Source organism: Varanus komodoensis, unplaced genomic scaffold, assembly GCF_004798865.1.
Source record: "Varanus komodoensis strain SLA01 unplaced genomic scaffold, ASM479886v1 scaffold24, whole genome shotgun sequence".
Taxonomy (NCBI): domain Eukaryota; kingdom Metazoa; phylum Chordata; class Lepidosauria; order Squamata; family Varanidae; genus Varanus; species Varanus komodoensis.
Window position 1 is genome coordinate 4977635 of NW_025335641.1, and position 16144 is coordinate 4993778.

The 16144-nt window shown below is 47.3% G+C and overlaps 1 protein-coding gene across 1 annotated transcript in view; it reads left to right on the forward strand.

The window, feature by feature from the left end:
- LOC123024491 (calcium-activated chloride channel regulator 2-like) overlaps nt 1-16144 on the forward strand; it is a 73491-nt gene that overhangs the window by 37041 nt on the left and 20306 nt on the right. The gene's annotated exons all lie outside the window — the stretch shown is intronic.

Consider the following 16144-nt stretch of genomic DNA (forward strand, 5'->3'; position numbering starts at 1 on the left):
TCCAAACTGGACTCCAGGGGCTCTGCTCCGAGCCCTGTGATCACAAGCGGCTCAACAGGTGGGGCTGAGGTGCATAGGCATTTCGGGGCGACATCCAAGCTGTGCACCGACCCCGGGGGGGGAGTTCTGGAGGATCCCCCTCCCTCTGGGTGCACATGTGCATTTTTAAAGTGATGCCTGTGGGGAGGAGTCACCCCCCCATCTCTGGGGCAACTGCACTCCAGGATGCAGCTCCATCTGACACAAAAAGGAAAGCAGGGAATACAGAAAGAAAGGATGGAAGGGACAAACTTTTTTTTTTTAAAAACGGGTTGATTCAAGGAGTTTTTGCAGATGAGTCTCTCCAAACCATGGCTGCCTCAGATGGGCAAGGAATGCCTGTAACGACATGCTTGACCTTTCACAGCTCTCCCACCTGTTGATTTGGATGCACAGAGCACCCTTCAAACACACTCAAGCACTGCATGGGGAAAGGAGGGCCAGGGTCGTTGCCTGAAGAGGAGGCTGCACTGAGTCTGGCAGGGTGAGGGCAGGGCGTCCCTGAGCTCCTTCCAGGGGAGGAAGCAAAGGCAGCAAAGGCAGTAGGCCCCAAACTCCACCCTGCATGCCCCCCCCCCACACCCCAAGAAGATACGGGTTTGCAATTCCTGGCCAACCCCTCTGCCTCTTCCTCCATTTGTCTTTAGGATCCTCCATTGTGTTCACATAACACTGTAGAACAGGTCCTTGGTGCCCGAGTAAAGCAACCCCTCCAAGCATGTGTGCATATCCCTTTCAGGGCACTCCCTGCTCTTCTCTGCCCTGCCCTTCCCTGGTTCCTCAGCACTGAAGCCCAACACTCGCCTCCCCCGTTGCACATCTGCTGGGTCTGTGAGACAGAAAGTGGCAGCTGTGAAGAAGTCGAGATAGGCAGACGGTTTGGGCAAGAGTGGAAGTGAGTGCAGTGTCTCCTTAAGGTCATACCTGACACTCTCTCATATGTGCACTGGAAGCAGCAGGTCCTAGCCTGGCCTGGGACTGGGAACACAACATTCATTTCCATCTTCCCGCTTGGTGACAAGTGCCCAGTCTCCGGCCAGTTTCCCAGGACAATGTGCTGGGTATACCTCTCAGAACTGTCAGAGGGTCTGGAAGACTGGCTGCCTTTCCATGAGTCTGCCAGGCAAATCAGAGATCCGGAGGGGGTCAGGATCTTGCCTGATGGAGACAGAAGACGGGAGCCTCTTCTTGCAGAGTCCTGGCTGCAAAGTGCCTTGCCACCTGCCTCTGAAACAGCGCTGAGCCTCTCCCACCCTTTCGCGGCCCAGACCGTTCTGGCTCCTTTGAGCAACACCTTCTCGATTCCGTGTGCCCCACTCTGCACACTGCAGCAGTGATGGAGGTGCAGCTTGGCCCAAGGGACCTGGCTGATCACTTCCTCCCAAGGGGACCTGTCTGCTTCTGAAGGCCAGCAGAGTCCCCTCCTAGGTTCCAGTGAATTCAGATGGGACCCATACAAGAACAGGGGCTGACCATGTCATCTCATGACCTTCAAAGCAGGTTGACTGTGGCGCTAAGCAGTTTTGTGTAGGAAACCTCAAAATTTGATCACCCACTTTCCTACTTAAAAAAACCTGCCTGTTGTGTATGAGTTGAAAATAAATATTGGTTTATTAAGTGCATTCTTGTACCACTCTTCAGTGCAAAGACTCCTGGAGCAGATCCCAAAATTCAGTCATTGATGCAGACCCTGTCATGAGGCTGAGAATGCAAAAGGATGTATGCCCCAAAGGAAGGGATGGGGTGGGGGAGAAGAAGAGGAAGAGGAAGAAAGCATTGGGAGGGAAGGCAGTATTCCTGTTCTGCAAGAAGGCAAGCTCAGCTTGGCATTGCATCTCTTGTCCTCCTGAGCTGGCAAGGGGCTTGCTGGAAGCACAGGCATCTCATTTCTCTTCGTTTCTCATCCTTTAGGTCAGGCTGAGCATGTTTTTTCTCCTTCCTTCTCAGGCAAGATGTTTCCTCAGCCGCCCCTCTGAAGGACCCCCAGCCATGTCCTGAGCCCACTTCCACCTCCTTGGGTCAGGCTGAGAGATGATTCAGGTTTAGGTGGTGAATTCCATAATCTCTAAATGTGGTCAGGCAACAGACTTGACCCACCCAGCCCTGCCCCAGGCATTGCCCTCTCTGTAACATAAAGCTGCTGAAGAGGAAGATCACAATAGAAGAAAACGCAAAACCTTTTCCTCTGTGGCTCAGCGCCACACTCCTCACTCTTGCACTTTCTGCCCTGCAATGGCAAATCAGAGATGTGTCAAGATGTCACTGATCAGACAGGAGCGTGCCAGGAGCAGGGGATGGGGGGAGTCTTGTTGGTTGGGGGGGGGGGGGGGGGGTTCCTGACGGTTTCTTGATTGTTTGGACTGCCTGGTGGCACAGCTAAAGTGACACACAACTCCCAGGGTGCATAAACTTTGTGTTCGTATATTGCATACTTGACATCTTCTCACTCTCAACATGGAGGGTCCATTACATTCTACGACCTGCTTTTTCTCTTCCAAGTGCCATTCCTCTTCCATTTGCATCCACTTCCCCTGTGAAGCAAAGAGGAGGAATAGTTGGTTGTAAGGGGAATGGAGAACAACTTGTCTCACGGCCACCTAGACGGACTTCATCTCTCTAAGGAAAAGCCACTGAGGAACGTGCTGTCTCTCCTTGATGCCAGTGCACAAGAATTCCAACAATGATTTGTGCTGTTGTGGCCTGTTCTGTCACGTGCTTCCTGCACCCTCCACAAAGATAGTAGACTTGAAGCAAACTTACATCCAATGCTTTCAGTGCTGCAGAGATGGCCCTGAAGAGCATCTCAGAGGGTGCAAATCCTTGCTGAGCCTGTGGTGAGAAGGTGCAACAGTACAATCAATGGAAAGCTGTTCTCCGGTTCTCGTGCTTACAAGACACAAAAGCATCTTGCTTGACTCTGTCCTTTGTTTACTTCAGCTCAGGGTGGGGAAAAAGATCTGGAATGTGAGCCACATTCCCTGCAAGGCCATGCAATGGAGGTACCCAAGTGCTAACTCAATGTCCTCCCACTGCTGTCGGGATGGGATCCTGGGGCAGGTGGAAACGAAAGCCTCTTCCAGTGTGAGAACAGCACTTCCCAGGATTTTAAGGGGTTTCCATGTTGTGTTGTGCACCAACTGAGGGAGGTTGGTGTTCCCCTGTTCCCCTCATCACAGTCAATTCTGCATAAATTACATTGGTTGCCACTTGAAAGCCCAGTCCCAGTTGAAATTGCTTCTTTGAATATAGGTTGCCCTTAATGGCATGGGACTAGCTACTTAAAGGACATCGTTTCCCAATAAACCTCTATCCACCTGTTGAGATCTGGGAATGAGATCCTTCTAAAAGCGACATCCATAAAGGAAATGAAAGGCATGACAATTGGAAATAGGGGCTACTCAGTGGTAGCCCCAACCTTGGGAATGAACTTCCTAAGGAGGCCTGCCTTGCACCATCACCACATTTGTTTCAGTGCAAGGCAAATCTGTCCTCTTTTGAAGATCTTTCACGTCTTGATTTTAACACACTGTGCCAGCAGATTTCCCCTTCCCCCTGTACTTGTAATTGACTTGTTTCATTAACTCATTAATTTAATTGATGAACTGTAATTAATGTATTTTAATGTATCTAGGCACTGAGAGAGCTTTGTTGCCCTGTCAGTGGCATATTAAGGTGAAAACAAAAAAACTAAATGAATAGGCAACTTCCCACTTTCCCCATGGAGGTTCCTTCCACTCCAGCATTTTTGGCTTGTGGGCTGCCATGGAGGGCTGAGCCTGCTCTGAAAGAAGAAATGAGTCTGATCCAACTGCCTGAAGAGAATGTAGCTTTTCAGGGAAAGCTCTCAGCTCCTTGACCAGGGAGAGGAGGACTCATGCACCTCTCCACCCACTCATCCTGCATGTTTATATATTTCCATAAGTGCACCTGGTGAGATGGTGGGGCAGCACTAGGTGCTGAAAGGTCCTCCTTCCTGAGCAGGGAGCCTGCTAATTCAAGCCACCGGGCCAAGCAACACAGGAGGAGCACAAAACACACAAAGACAGGGAAACAGACTTACCTGTGTTAAGAGTTGCACAGATGCAGTCTCCACTGATGTAGCTGGCGAAGATGTAGGTGACACCAATGCCTCAGATTCCTGTAATCAGATCCATGTGTACACTTTGTGGGTAACATGCGCAACTGACAACTTCCCACTCTCACCAAGGATGTTCCCTTACATTCCTGCCAATTTGGTTGGCGGGCTAGTCTGAGAGAAATGAGCCTGATCGGATTGGTCAAAATGTCTAACACCTTTCAAGGAAACCTCTCAGCTTGTTCTTAATGTCCTTGACCAGGGGAGGAGAGGACCCACCCACCCACCCACCATGCATTCTGCAGCTCCTGCAGGAATATATTTCACCATCGCCCCACCCTGCAAGGCACTGAGGCAGCCTTTGGACTGGGACTGATCCCTCTTCCCAGTGCAACACACACGTCTATGCTAACTGCTTCAAGGATTATATTGGAATATGGAAAACAAATGCTCCCCAAACACCCCACCCTCTTGACCACCACACCACCCAAGACAGGATGGACAAGCCCTGACCTCCTCTTTCTCCTCCAGCTGCATCCACTTGTTTGTAAAGCAAAGAGGAGGAATACTTGGTTCCAAGGGGGATGGAGAACACCATATTTCCAGGACCTCTGACAGATTTCCCCCTGCCCTGGGGCAGATACCAAGGAAATGCCCTAGGGAAAGCAAAGTCTCCCTGGCTGTGGCTGGCACAGGAATGTCACCAGGCGTGGTTCTGAGCCCTGTTCTAGTTCCCTGCACCCTCCAGGAAGATGCTGTATTTGAATCAGACTTACACTCAAGGCTTCCATGGCTGCCAAGATGTGGCTGGACAGCGTCCTTGTTGATGCCCGTCGCAGCTGTACCTGTGACAAAAGGGCCTGAGGATACAGTCAGTGGAAAGCTTTGTGTCATATGCCAGCCAAGGGAGGTTTCAGCAGGACAGTCCCCAGTATTTAACGCATGTCCCTGCAACATCAATCTTTGGCTGCAAAGCTGTGGGGCTTCGCAGTGGGAGGCGCATGCAAGAGAAAAAGCCCTGCGCCCAGGCAAGGGGTGAACCCAGCCCCACTTGGAGCACCCCTGCTCTGCGGAAACCAGGCCCAGACATGACAGAGGTGCTAGCAGGAGCGAGGGAGGCGGGGAGGACAGGCAGAAAGAGTTCAACCTGAGTATTGATGCATTTCCTTGAGTTGTCATTCCTCCAAGCCTAGACTGCAACTGTTTATTTCTTGATGGGGTTCTACTTGGCCTGCAGCAATAGCCCAGGAGGAAGCAGTAACATCACTGCTGTGAGTCTGAATGATGCCATGCTGAAGCTGAAGGACGCAGGCCAGCACATGGATATAGAACAGGAGACTGCTGTGCATTTTACTTAGTGTGGGGATGTATTTTAAACTGCATACTCCATGTTTGTGTGTGTGTTTGAGTGTGCACACACCATCATCCTGCTGCATGCTGGGACTTTTTCAGGAATGGGGACATCTCAATGAATTTTCTACTCATACCCTCCCACTGCTTTCCCACTGCATCTTGTATCTTTTTCTCCACCACAGACAATCCATTAGGTAAGAAAATACCAAATACTGGTGAGCGCATGCTCAAAGGGCCGTCTCCAAGTTGCTCCTGTCTTGCGTGGGGACCCCAAGGAAAAGAGCCATCCTTTCTGATGCGGCAAGTGCATGATCCCGTCTGCAAGGGCTGTGCAGCAGAGCCTGTGCCTGCTGCGGATCCTTTTGAGCATGTGCCCGTTCAGTCTTTCATTTCACATGATGGACATTCCTCCTCTGAGATATCACTAAAAAGCAGCTCCAGGTTTCCTGGATTTCATATTGGCTGCCTCTGTTCTTCCCTCTCCACCTTGCTGCCCTTTACAGCATTCAGAGACTTACCGGCAAGCGTTCTTCTTTCTCTGCCTTCAACTGCAGACGCAGACATCTGGCGGCGTTGTTGGTGTCACCCAGCGCCTGCAATGGAGAGGTTCAGTACCCAGTCAGCAGTGGACAGGTCACTTCCTCTGCCCCATTCTTCCCTAGCCAAATACTCAAAGCCAACTCAGCTGCTCCAATTCCCGTGTGAGACCCAGGCCCCCGCTTTCCGCCTAGCCGCCTCCACACACCTCCTGAAGGAGTCCCTTGTTACCTGGGGATGGAACGGGTGCATGGCCTTGGATTTTCTTTGGGGTATCATGCGCTGAGGGTGTGAAGGGGTGGGCTGGTGCAGAAAAGGTGGGGCTCACTACTGACTACTAAAATAAATACCAAATGAGGAACTACTAAACTGCTATGGAATTAAACTACCTAAAGGATGAACTACTACACTACTAACACTAATCTATGGAACTACTAAATGACAAACTATCACTTATCCAAGTAAACTATCTATCTGTTTTTATCTAACAACTAAAAATACCTAGGACTAAAGACAAAGAAGAACTAAAACTAACTGGCTAAAACTATGATCTAACTACTCTAAACCATTCGCCAACATGCCTCGCTTCACCTCCCTGCACTCCCCCACACCACTCAAAACCACACTCAGTCCAAAGGTCCAAGCGTCTGCTAGGACCTCTCCCAGGAGACAGTGGAACTCTCCAGCGCCATGGCAATTAGAAACACAACATCGGGGAGCATCCTCTGAGATTCCAGGTGTAGCTTTGATTTCCTTTTCTCTGCTGAGAAAGGCCTCAACAGGTGTCCACAGGTGGATGAAGAGGGAACGCCCAGTGCATCCTATGGTTTGCAACATGAAACACAATTTTACACCAGTATCAATGGTACACCTCAATGCCTTGTGTTGATTATTCTTTGTCTGTATCATAAGGAATATCTGACATTCTGAATTTGTACTCATGCCCTACTGACTTAATAGAACAATTCTCAGCCCCAGGTAGCACATTTGGCTCATTATGGCAACAGGGCCTGCAGGGCTCTGGAACTGCATCCCACTGCAAATTCTTCTGGCACCAACCATTCTTCGGTTTTGGCACCTACCAGAAGCAGGGCTTTTCCAAAAGCATTCCAGGCAGAGAATTTCTGTGCATGTTTTAGAGACCTCTTTAATCAAAGCTATTGTCAAACATGTCAAATAAGGAAGGCTTCAGTGCAAGGAAAAGCAGCATATGAAGCAATCTGAAAGGAAGAAAGCTGAAGTTGCCCATGAAACACTAATACATTAATACGCATCGATATGCTTGAGCCTCCATTTTCTTGCCAAGCCCCTCAATTCGGAGGTTTCTGATTGTCCAGTGATTTTGCCTTCCTGTCTTCACCCTCAATAGAAGCACCTCACATGGGGAGGAAATGAAGCTGGAAATTGTTTGAGAACTGCTCCATAGAATTTTCTGGGCAAAGTTTTCTGAGGTAGGCTGCTAGGTCTTTCCTCAACCCTCCCCATTTCTTTGGGCTTGAGACTGGCAGACACACATGTGGTGACAAGTGTGCGTGGCTGGATTGTTTAGTACTTACAGGTTTTAAAATGACACTAATCACATCTCTGGCTTGGTTTCTTACATTTGTTTTCTCAGTTTACTGGCACTGCAGTCTGAATCATACTCTGTGACTACACTGGGAATGTCCCTGTGCTGCCCTTCCCAGCTTCTTCCGTAAAGTGTAAGGGCAGCCATCCCATGCTGGGGGTGACAGCATGTCCTGCAGTCCCCCAACAGTGCCAGCAGGAGCCAATGTTGTGGAATGAACGTGGGGAAGCAACAATACTGTGGAAAGTGTTACTATAAAGTCCCACTATATGAGTGGAGAGGGAGTTCCCCAGTTTCCCTTGTAACAAACCTTTCACTTCTCTGAGCACCACCACACTTTCTGATTTGTAGGCATGCTGAGGTCTGCTGCCACCCCCTTCAGCTTTTGCCATCATCTCTGTGTTTAGCTGTAATCCACACAGGAGTAGAATGGAAATGAAACTTTTTCCACAATAGCATATTGTTTCCTACTGCAATATGAAGAAGTGATCTGGCCTTGGATGTGCAACTGAGATCCGGATGCTTTACAAAAGATTTGCTTCGAAAGGAGATGAAAACTCCTAGAACAAGTTTGCTGAGAGCCATCAATACCACTGCCTGGATTTTTGGATTCTGCTTGAGGGTGTGGCTACGGGAGCTTTTGTGATGGACTTTTGTGCTTCAGAATTGAATGCTGCACCATTGTGCTCGTGTGATTCCTAAGAACCGAACTTGTGGGCTGTTCTGCCAGTGCAGAAGTCTTTCAGTGCACCGAACATCTTGTGGGTCATGAGGTGTGGCTGAGAATGGCATGCCAAGGTAGGACTTTGGGTGGATTGGTGCTGATTATTTAATAAAATATTATAATTTATTATTTATTAGATGTAGATCCTTCCTTTTTCATGCAAAATCATCCATCTGACAGAGAAGGATAGAGTGGCATGGAAAAGACACCCTTCAAAGTGACATCTTTAAGAAGTAATGACCAAGGAGAAAATGGTTTGGTATCTTCTGAAAAATTTCCTAATATAGTACTAGCAGGAATGACCCTTAGTGTAAATCACAAGAAACTAAAGCATTGAGAAAATGGCCAAGAGAAATATACTGAGACAGTGAATTCGCATGGGTAGGAGGCAGAATCAAGGAACACAATGGAAAACTTTGTCCTGAGGAGTTCAGGAAGTCTTCTGTATTTTAGGAGCAGCCTGAAGCTTTTCTACACAAGGCATTTGGTATGAGATTGTGATTCCTTATGCCTCTTTATAGACATTAGTTTTTCTTCTTTTTTTTAAGAGTGGGAAAAATTGAATATTACTTTTGAGAGAAGAAGAAATGATCTTTTTCTACCCATGTAACTGTGATGTTCTGTTAGAATACATTGCCATCTAGAGATTATGCTGCAAAAAGCAGGACAGAAAAAGCTGTTCTGTAGCCAAACCAAAAGTAGGTGCAGCACTCAGCAGTCTTGTGAAGTGTCAGAGTCTCCTTACCAATGGCGGGAATGAACACTCAGACCCATAGGGAAGATTTAAATCGCCTTGAACCCCAGATCACCCAGGCTTCCTGCAGTTTACTTATGACAGCATGCTACCACCAACTACAAAATCGCAACCCATGCACAGACATTTTTATAATCTTCCAACCATGTACAGTGTATTTAAGTTTCCAGGTAATGTTAACATAATAGCATATTGAAACACACACCAAAAAATAATCCAATCATAAATGACATTGACAATAGGATAGAAAATTTCCCTGATTGAGCATTATTGACAAGTCAATTCAGTGAATTCCTGACAGTTTGGATCAGCCTTTGTGTCTGCTTAAACATGCAAATGTGTCTGATAAAGGAACCATTCAGAAAAACTGGTTTGACAACTACACCATGCAGGCATTGTCCTCTGTTGAGCTAGATGTTTAAATAGGTCCATTCAGAAACAAATGGACACCTTTGTCTGAGTTCTTTGCAACTGATAGGAACACCGTAAATCCCCACTGACAGTACCAGCCAACAGCAGCTTCTCAGTCTAAACAATAACCTGGCTTGGAATTCTGCTACTTTCTGAGAAAGAGGCGCAGGTTTGATTTTATAACACAAAGGCACATATAAGCAAACTTTTTCTACTAGGATTTATGTGAATTTTCCCAACAGAACCCCTTTGTCACTTAGCACAGCTATGTAACACAAACAAGTGAGTCAATCCAGATAAATCCTATTCCATACCTCCTCTCTCCCAGAAGGCAGCTCCCATCCCCAGGAGGAAATCAATCCAGGACTAAATTGGTGTAAGGTGTGAGTTATTGTGCTCGATGGGGAGCATGTGTTTGCTGAGAGTTCTAATAAATAAAGGGCAGGGAAAAAGGGAAACAATTTGAAAGGCAGCAAAGACAAAAAGTCCCCAATGCAGATAATCAACCCCAATGCCATTGCCCATCCTGGGAAGTCCCTTGGTCCCTTTTGCCCCCTTAGGCTACAAGTCAGTGCCAGCCAGCCAACTCTCATCCTTACCTGCTTCCCCACTTCCCTGCAGTAATGCCACCCAGTCTTTCTTGAGGCCTGGCTCATCGCTCCCCAGGTCTCTGTTGATCACTGTAGCAAAATAATTTCATCCTCATCTGGGCTGAGGCCCTTACGATGATGAATATACTGTCTGAGGCCACCATACCGGGGTGAAGTATGAGGTTGAGACAATTTTTTTCTGGCACCTAAGTGAGTTATTTGGCTTGCCTTTAAGGTAATTCTTTGAGATTTCATTGCCTATACTTCACTCAGTTTTCTGGGTGGAGCTGGTGGCAGAACATCCTTGCCTCTAATGGTTTGCCTGGTGTGAGTCCTTTGTGTCCTTGTGGATGATGCAAGGAGCAAGGCAGAACACAGAAATGGATTCCATCACAGTCATGGAGTTACTGGAGCCAAGGTGTTGCATGAGGCCATAGAGGCCTTTTATCCCAGGGCTGGAGGGAAAGAGTCTTTTCTCTGGGGTGACTGTGTGCCTGTTTGGTCACTCAGCTGTAATAGGTGGCACAGTTCATCCGGTGTCTGGAAAAGTGCAGCTCAAAAACAAGTGAATCAAAGAAAAAGGCTTTTACATTACAAGCACCCCTTCAATCAAGGAATTCCTGCCAAGTGCATCACCTTACATACTCTTATTCTCACATGGCACATATACAACATCCAGCAAAACATTCTTATTGCCTTTTAGTCTTACCCCACATCCCAAGTAGTTGCATGTTCAATAGGGGGAGAAAACAAACCAGCCAGGGGAGACAAAAATGTATTTATTACCTGCCTGGCAAGGTGGATTTTCAACAGCAGCCCTTGTGTGGGAAGGAAAGTGCAAGATCTGCACTCAGAGCTATTCTCTGTTCACAAGGTTTGCAACCCACCCCCCAACCGCCCTTGTGCCTCTGGGCCCTCTAATGACTTACTGCAATCAGTCTTCCCCTTTGAATTTTACAATTTCCCTCATTGAACTCCAGCCTGCTACTGCTCAGGCTAATTGCTAAACACAACCATTCAAATTTCCAGGAGTGTACCAGCCAATTTCCTAAAAATATAAAAGAAAACCTTTCCCTCTCTTTGCCTTTCCCCCCTTTCCTTTTCTTTATTGCTTTCTGGGTATCCTTTCAGGATTCCCACCCTGAGAATTCTCAACGGGGTTTTGGGGTTTTTTTGGACCTCTTTTTTCCCTTTTTTCTAGCCACTGTCCATCTGTTCATCTGCTTCCCCTGCACTTTCAAATGCAATCATTTAGTCCAGGGGTCCTCAAACTTTTTCAGCAGGGGGCCAGTGGAAAGGTGCCGGTGCCGGGTGCAGGCCGGAAAAATGGTGCTGGCGGCGCACGGGGGCTGGTGAAGGAGCGGGGGCAGGGCGTGTGGGCACCGCGAGGCGCAGGCAGGTGCATGCAGGGTGAGGAGGCAAGGCGGGGGCAGGCACGCACCATGAGGCAGCAGCTTGCTTGCTTGCTTGGCTTGGCGATCATTTTCTCTGAGCGAGTCCAAAACGATCTCCATGCGAGCAAGCCGCCACCTCCCCGCGTGCGGGGTGAGGCAGGTGGCGGGGGGCACGTGCAGGTGCAGCAAGTCTAAAACCTGAGGCGGGCCGGATAAATGAGCATGGCAGGCCGGATGTGGCCCGCGGGCCGTAGTTTGAGGACCCATGATTTAGTCTAACAAAAAGAGCTTCCTACCTAGGACGGCAGTTAGACTGATGGGGTGACTCAAAAAAATGCTGAAAAAGGCTAGTGTTCCCATTTTCTAGGGAAGGAAGGGACCCACATAAAGCTTTTCTCTATGTAACCACACTCACTCATAGGACTTTCATACAGGGTAGGCTTATTGAGGATGTCCAGAAAACCAGATAGGACCTGTGTTTGCAACAACAGTTTTAAAGGGCCACACATTTCCTCACTTCCCAGTTTTGGCTCATTTTTGTGGGTTGGGGGAAGGAAAGAACTACACACACACGTGCCCTGATCACTGCCAGCCTTGCTTGGGCTCAGGCAAATGACCTCATGGAGCTTTTTCTCAATCTAGGCCGGTTTTCACACATTCTCATTTCAGGATATCCATCCACTCCCTCACTTTCAACCTTGCCCTGGTCCTCAGCAATCAGCGTAGCAGGACAGGTTGGGGTGGCTGCAGGGGGAGCTTCTATTTCCTGAGGAACCTCCACAAAACCCACTCTGAGCTATGCCTACTTCCCAGAAAGGGGAACACTTTGAAACACAGACAGACAAGACAGAGCACACACACAAATGACAATGAACACAAAACTTTACACAAATCCCCAGTGCAAAGATGTCCTGCACTCACCCATGCAGATCTTTAAGCAAATCCTTCATTTTGTGCTTCTTGGTGCACCAATTACAAAATCTTGCCTGCAGATATCAAACTTGTTAGCTAACTTTTTTTCTTCCAACAGGCCAGACCAAACAGACCAGTACTCCAATTGCTTAAGGTAGCTGTCAATCAGACACTTTTCTAGATGTTGCAGTTGCTTCCAATTGAAAGTGCCCTCAGGAGACCAGCTAAGATTGGACTCTCCTGTGGCCAGTTTGGACCAAGCAGATAGACAAGACTCTCATGCATCACACTGCAATGAGTCGAACTCAGATGCCTGCAACCTTCCGTTATCTCATGTGCTGGAGCACATGGGGAAACCTCACAAGTTCCCAAATTCCCCATGCCTACCTACTATCCTCAGCAAACTGTGTGCAATGAGGTTCTAAGGCTGCCAGTCTTTTACCCTTGTTCTGCCCAAATACCCTCAGGATAGCCAGCCTATTCTGCCTAAAAATGGGGAGATTTTTGGCCGGACTTACCAGCCCTGCAGCCCAGGATATAGGAAAAGGAAACCACTGAAGCCCTGCCTTTGTCACCAAACTGTTGGGATGCCTCAATGGCAGCCACAAAACAGGATAAGGAAAGACCCCTTTTTCCTTGAACCTAAGCAGTTTATTGAAAAATCACCCAGGCCCCCTGCAGTTACTTACGACAGCATGTTAGTGGGTTGTGGTTCTTACTGCCAACTACAAAATCACAGCCCATGTACAGACACTTTTATAGCCTTCCAAACACGTACAGAGTATTAGGTGTAATGTTACCACAACAGCATCTTGATGTCTTAATACACAAAACAATACTCTAAACCCATCAGAAATGCCAGAGACAATAGAATAGAAAATGTCCCTGATTGAGTCTTATTGACAAGTCATTCAGTGAATTCCTGACAGTTTGGATCATCCTCTGTGTCTACTTAAACATGCAAATGTGTCTGATTGCCATTCAGGGAAACTGGTTTGACAGAACTAAATGACTGAGTCCATTCAGAAACAAATGGACACCTTTGTCTCAGCTTTTCTGCAGCTGATGTGAACACAGGTATTTTCCGACTGATAGTATCAGCCTACAGCAGCTTCTCAGTTCAGCTAAGAATTCTATCTTCTTAAAGTAACAGCAATGCTAAACAGTAACCTGGCTTGAAATTCTGCTAGTTTCTGAGAAACAGGTGCAGATTTGATATTATAATACAAAGGCACATACAAGAGAACTTTTTCTACCAAGATTTATTCTGGATTTCCCCAACAGAAGAAAAACTGTTGGCTTTCTTTATGGAATGAACATATGTTGTTGAAGAGACTTTGAGAATAGCACCCTCATCACCTCCATGGTCCTGCTATGCCGGGTCATCTTGGGAAGCAATGCAGCTTCACAGGGGCTGCTTGCCTTCCTGCTTCAGAGGGGTCTAAGTGCGGCGCTGAGGGAAATGTGCCCTAGCCTTGAATTCATGCAGACATGCAACTTATTTAGAAGAGTGTATTTGGAAGGAAATGCAGAGCAGGGAACAAGTACCCGAAGTTGTCTATGCGGCAAATATTCCTACTGAATCCCAACTTACTTTTTATTTCTAAACAAGTAGAAAGTCATTTGCCTAATGGAATAGATTGAAGCTAGAAGAGTAAGAGAGAAAGCCCAAGGGCGTTACCCATTGGTTGTCCTGTGCAGTGACTGCTGGAGAGCAGGCCCTTGTGAAGGCAGGAGGGGTGCGTGTTGCCAGGCCAGTGCATGGAGCTTGCCCACTTTCATTTGCCGAGCTGCTGGTTCTTATACTCCTTCGCCTGGATTTGCTTCCATGTGTTGGAAAAGAGGCCCGAATAAATCTTATTCAAACCTCAGGATATAAGGGGGGTTTTTTTGGAAAAAAAAGCATAGTGCAACTCAGGAATCCATTTAAAATGTCAAACTATGGATGTTTCTTTCCCTCCCCCTGGCTATGGGACAAGAGCAGAGAGAAAGAATTTGGGGTCTTCATTCAGTCAAATTCATTCACATTGTAGTTATCTAATCTCTTTTGGAATTTACCGCTTGTCAAGAAGTAGCTATTTGTCATACTTTACTCAGGGTCTCGGACTTCCTGAATGTAATACAAGAGCTTACGATAGCCCAAATTTACATGTCTAAGTAGACCTGGAGATGGATCCACGCCTCTGGAAGTTACTCCACTGATATGTCAAAATCGCCATGTGAGATAGTGTAATCTTATTGTCTGTATGATTGACGGACATTCCTGTATCTTTTGTGCATATGCTGACCACAGAACTTTATTGTAATACTTGTATTCTGTCCTTAATGGCTCTGTACGGGTGTACGTGACTGAGAGAGTATAAAAATTGCCAGTAGATAGATTAAAGCTTTGCAGCGAGTTTTACCTCTGCTTGCCTGGTAAGGCCTTATCGTGAGTCAACAGCGGGAACCTGGGATAGACAATAAAGACATGGAGGTTCATAACGATTGATCTTTCCCACGACCCCGAGTTGTATTTCCTCTCACAAATTGAGATTTCGGGATTCTGACACATGTGAGCAGGAAGGCGCCTCTTCTTCCTCAGACTCATGCTAATAATGTGATGAGTGCTTGATTGTTCCCGATGACCTTTGCTATTTGCTGTCTGCTCCATGTTCATGCCTGTTTTCTATGGGTAAAGGGCATCTTCGCTGTCTGTGCTGGCTGACTGCTATGGATGGGGTAATTTCTAGGTGTCTGGTGCTTCCTTCTTTTACCTGCAGTGGACCTATTGTGCTTGCTCAGGGAGCCATACCTTGCGCAGTCTTGTTGGCTAATCTCTGCAAGGGAAGTCACTTCAGTTTATGCATGGCCTTTGCCTGGCGAGACATCCTCCATCCATCCATCCATCCATCCATCCATCCATCCACTCATTCTTACTCTCATTCACGCTGGCATGTGCGATGCACCCCATGGCCCGTGAGCATGTTCCTTTGATGTTTGGCATAACAGGCAATACCAATATTAGTTCCCTGAGTCGCACCCAGCAGCAGAAAGGCAAGAAGGGGGTACATGCAGGTGCCCAGGCCCAGGGCAGGCTCCTGTGGATGATGCTTTCCCCACGCGTCCTCACTGAACGTTTCCCTTCCCCACAGATGAGATGTGTATGGGGAGGATTCCCCATGGGTGCAGTTGCCCCACCAGAAGAGCCGCAGCGTCCTGCTGCCGGAGCTGCACCTTCTTAGTCATACTCAGCAAGCTGCCAGTGCTGCTCTCCTACCCAAAGTTCACTGTGTCAGCTCACATACAAGCTGATACTTCTACTGGATCACAGTTCTTGCTAATTCTGTTAGAGCAAAGTGGTTTCTTCAGAAAAAGAGAACTCCTCTTTGAATGCATGTTTTACCAAATGCTGAAATGGTATGAGCAGGTGTGGCACTGAGAAGACTTGTTCAGGCTTTGGGGCTTTTAAGGGCTCAGTCCTTAAGGGCACATTGAGACAGAGAAAAGGCATAGAATTTCATAGACAGGCAGAAGGACAGACAGATAGAGAGACATAATTACTGATGTAATGTCCATTGACCACAGATAAATTTGATTGACAGATAGACACTCCAAACTTCTGCTATAATTCGCTTCAGCTGTTTAAGAAAGCAGAACAAGGAAATACAAACTTGATTCATCTATGGAATTCTTGAAAAATTCCCTAATTGAAGAAAGAATTGGCACTAACAAAGAGTTGAATTTCTGTGATGCAGGGGCTTTCTCTGTGTGAATGCATATATAAGCACATGTATAAATAACCCTTC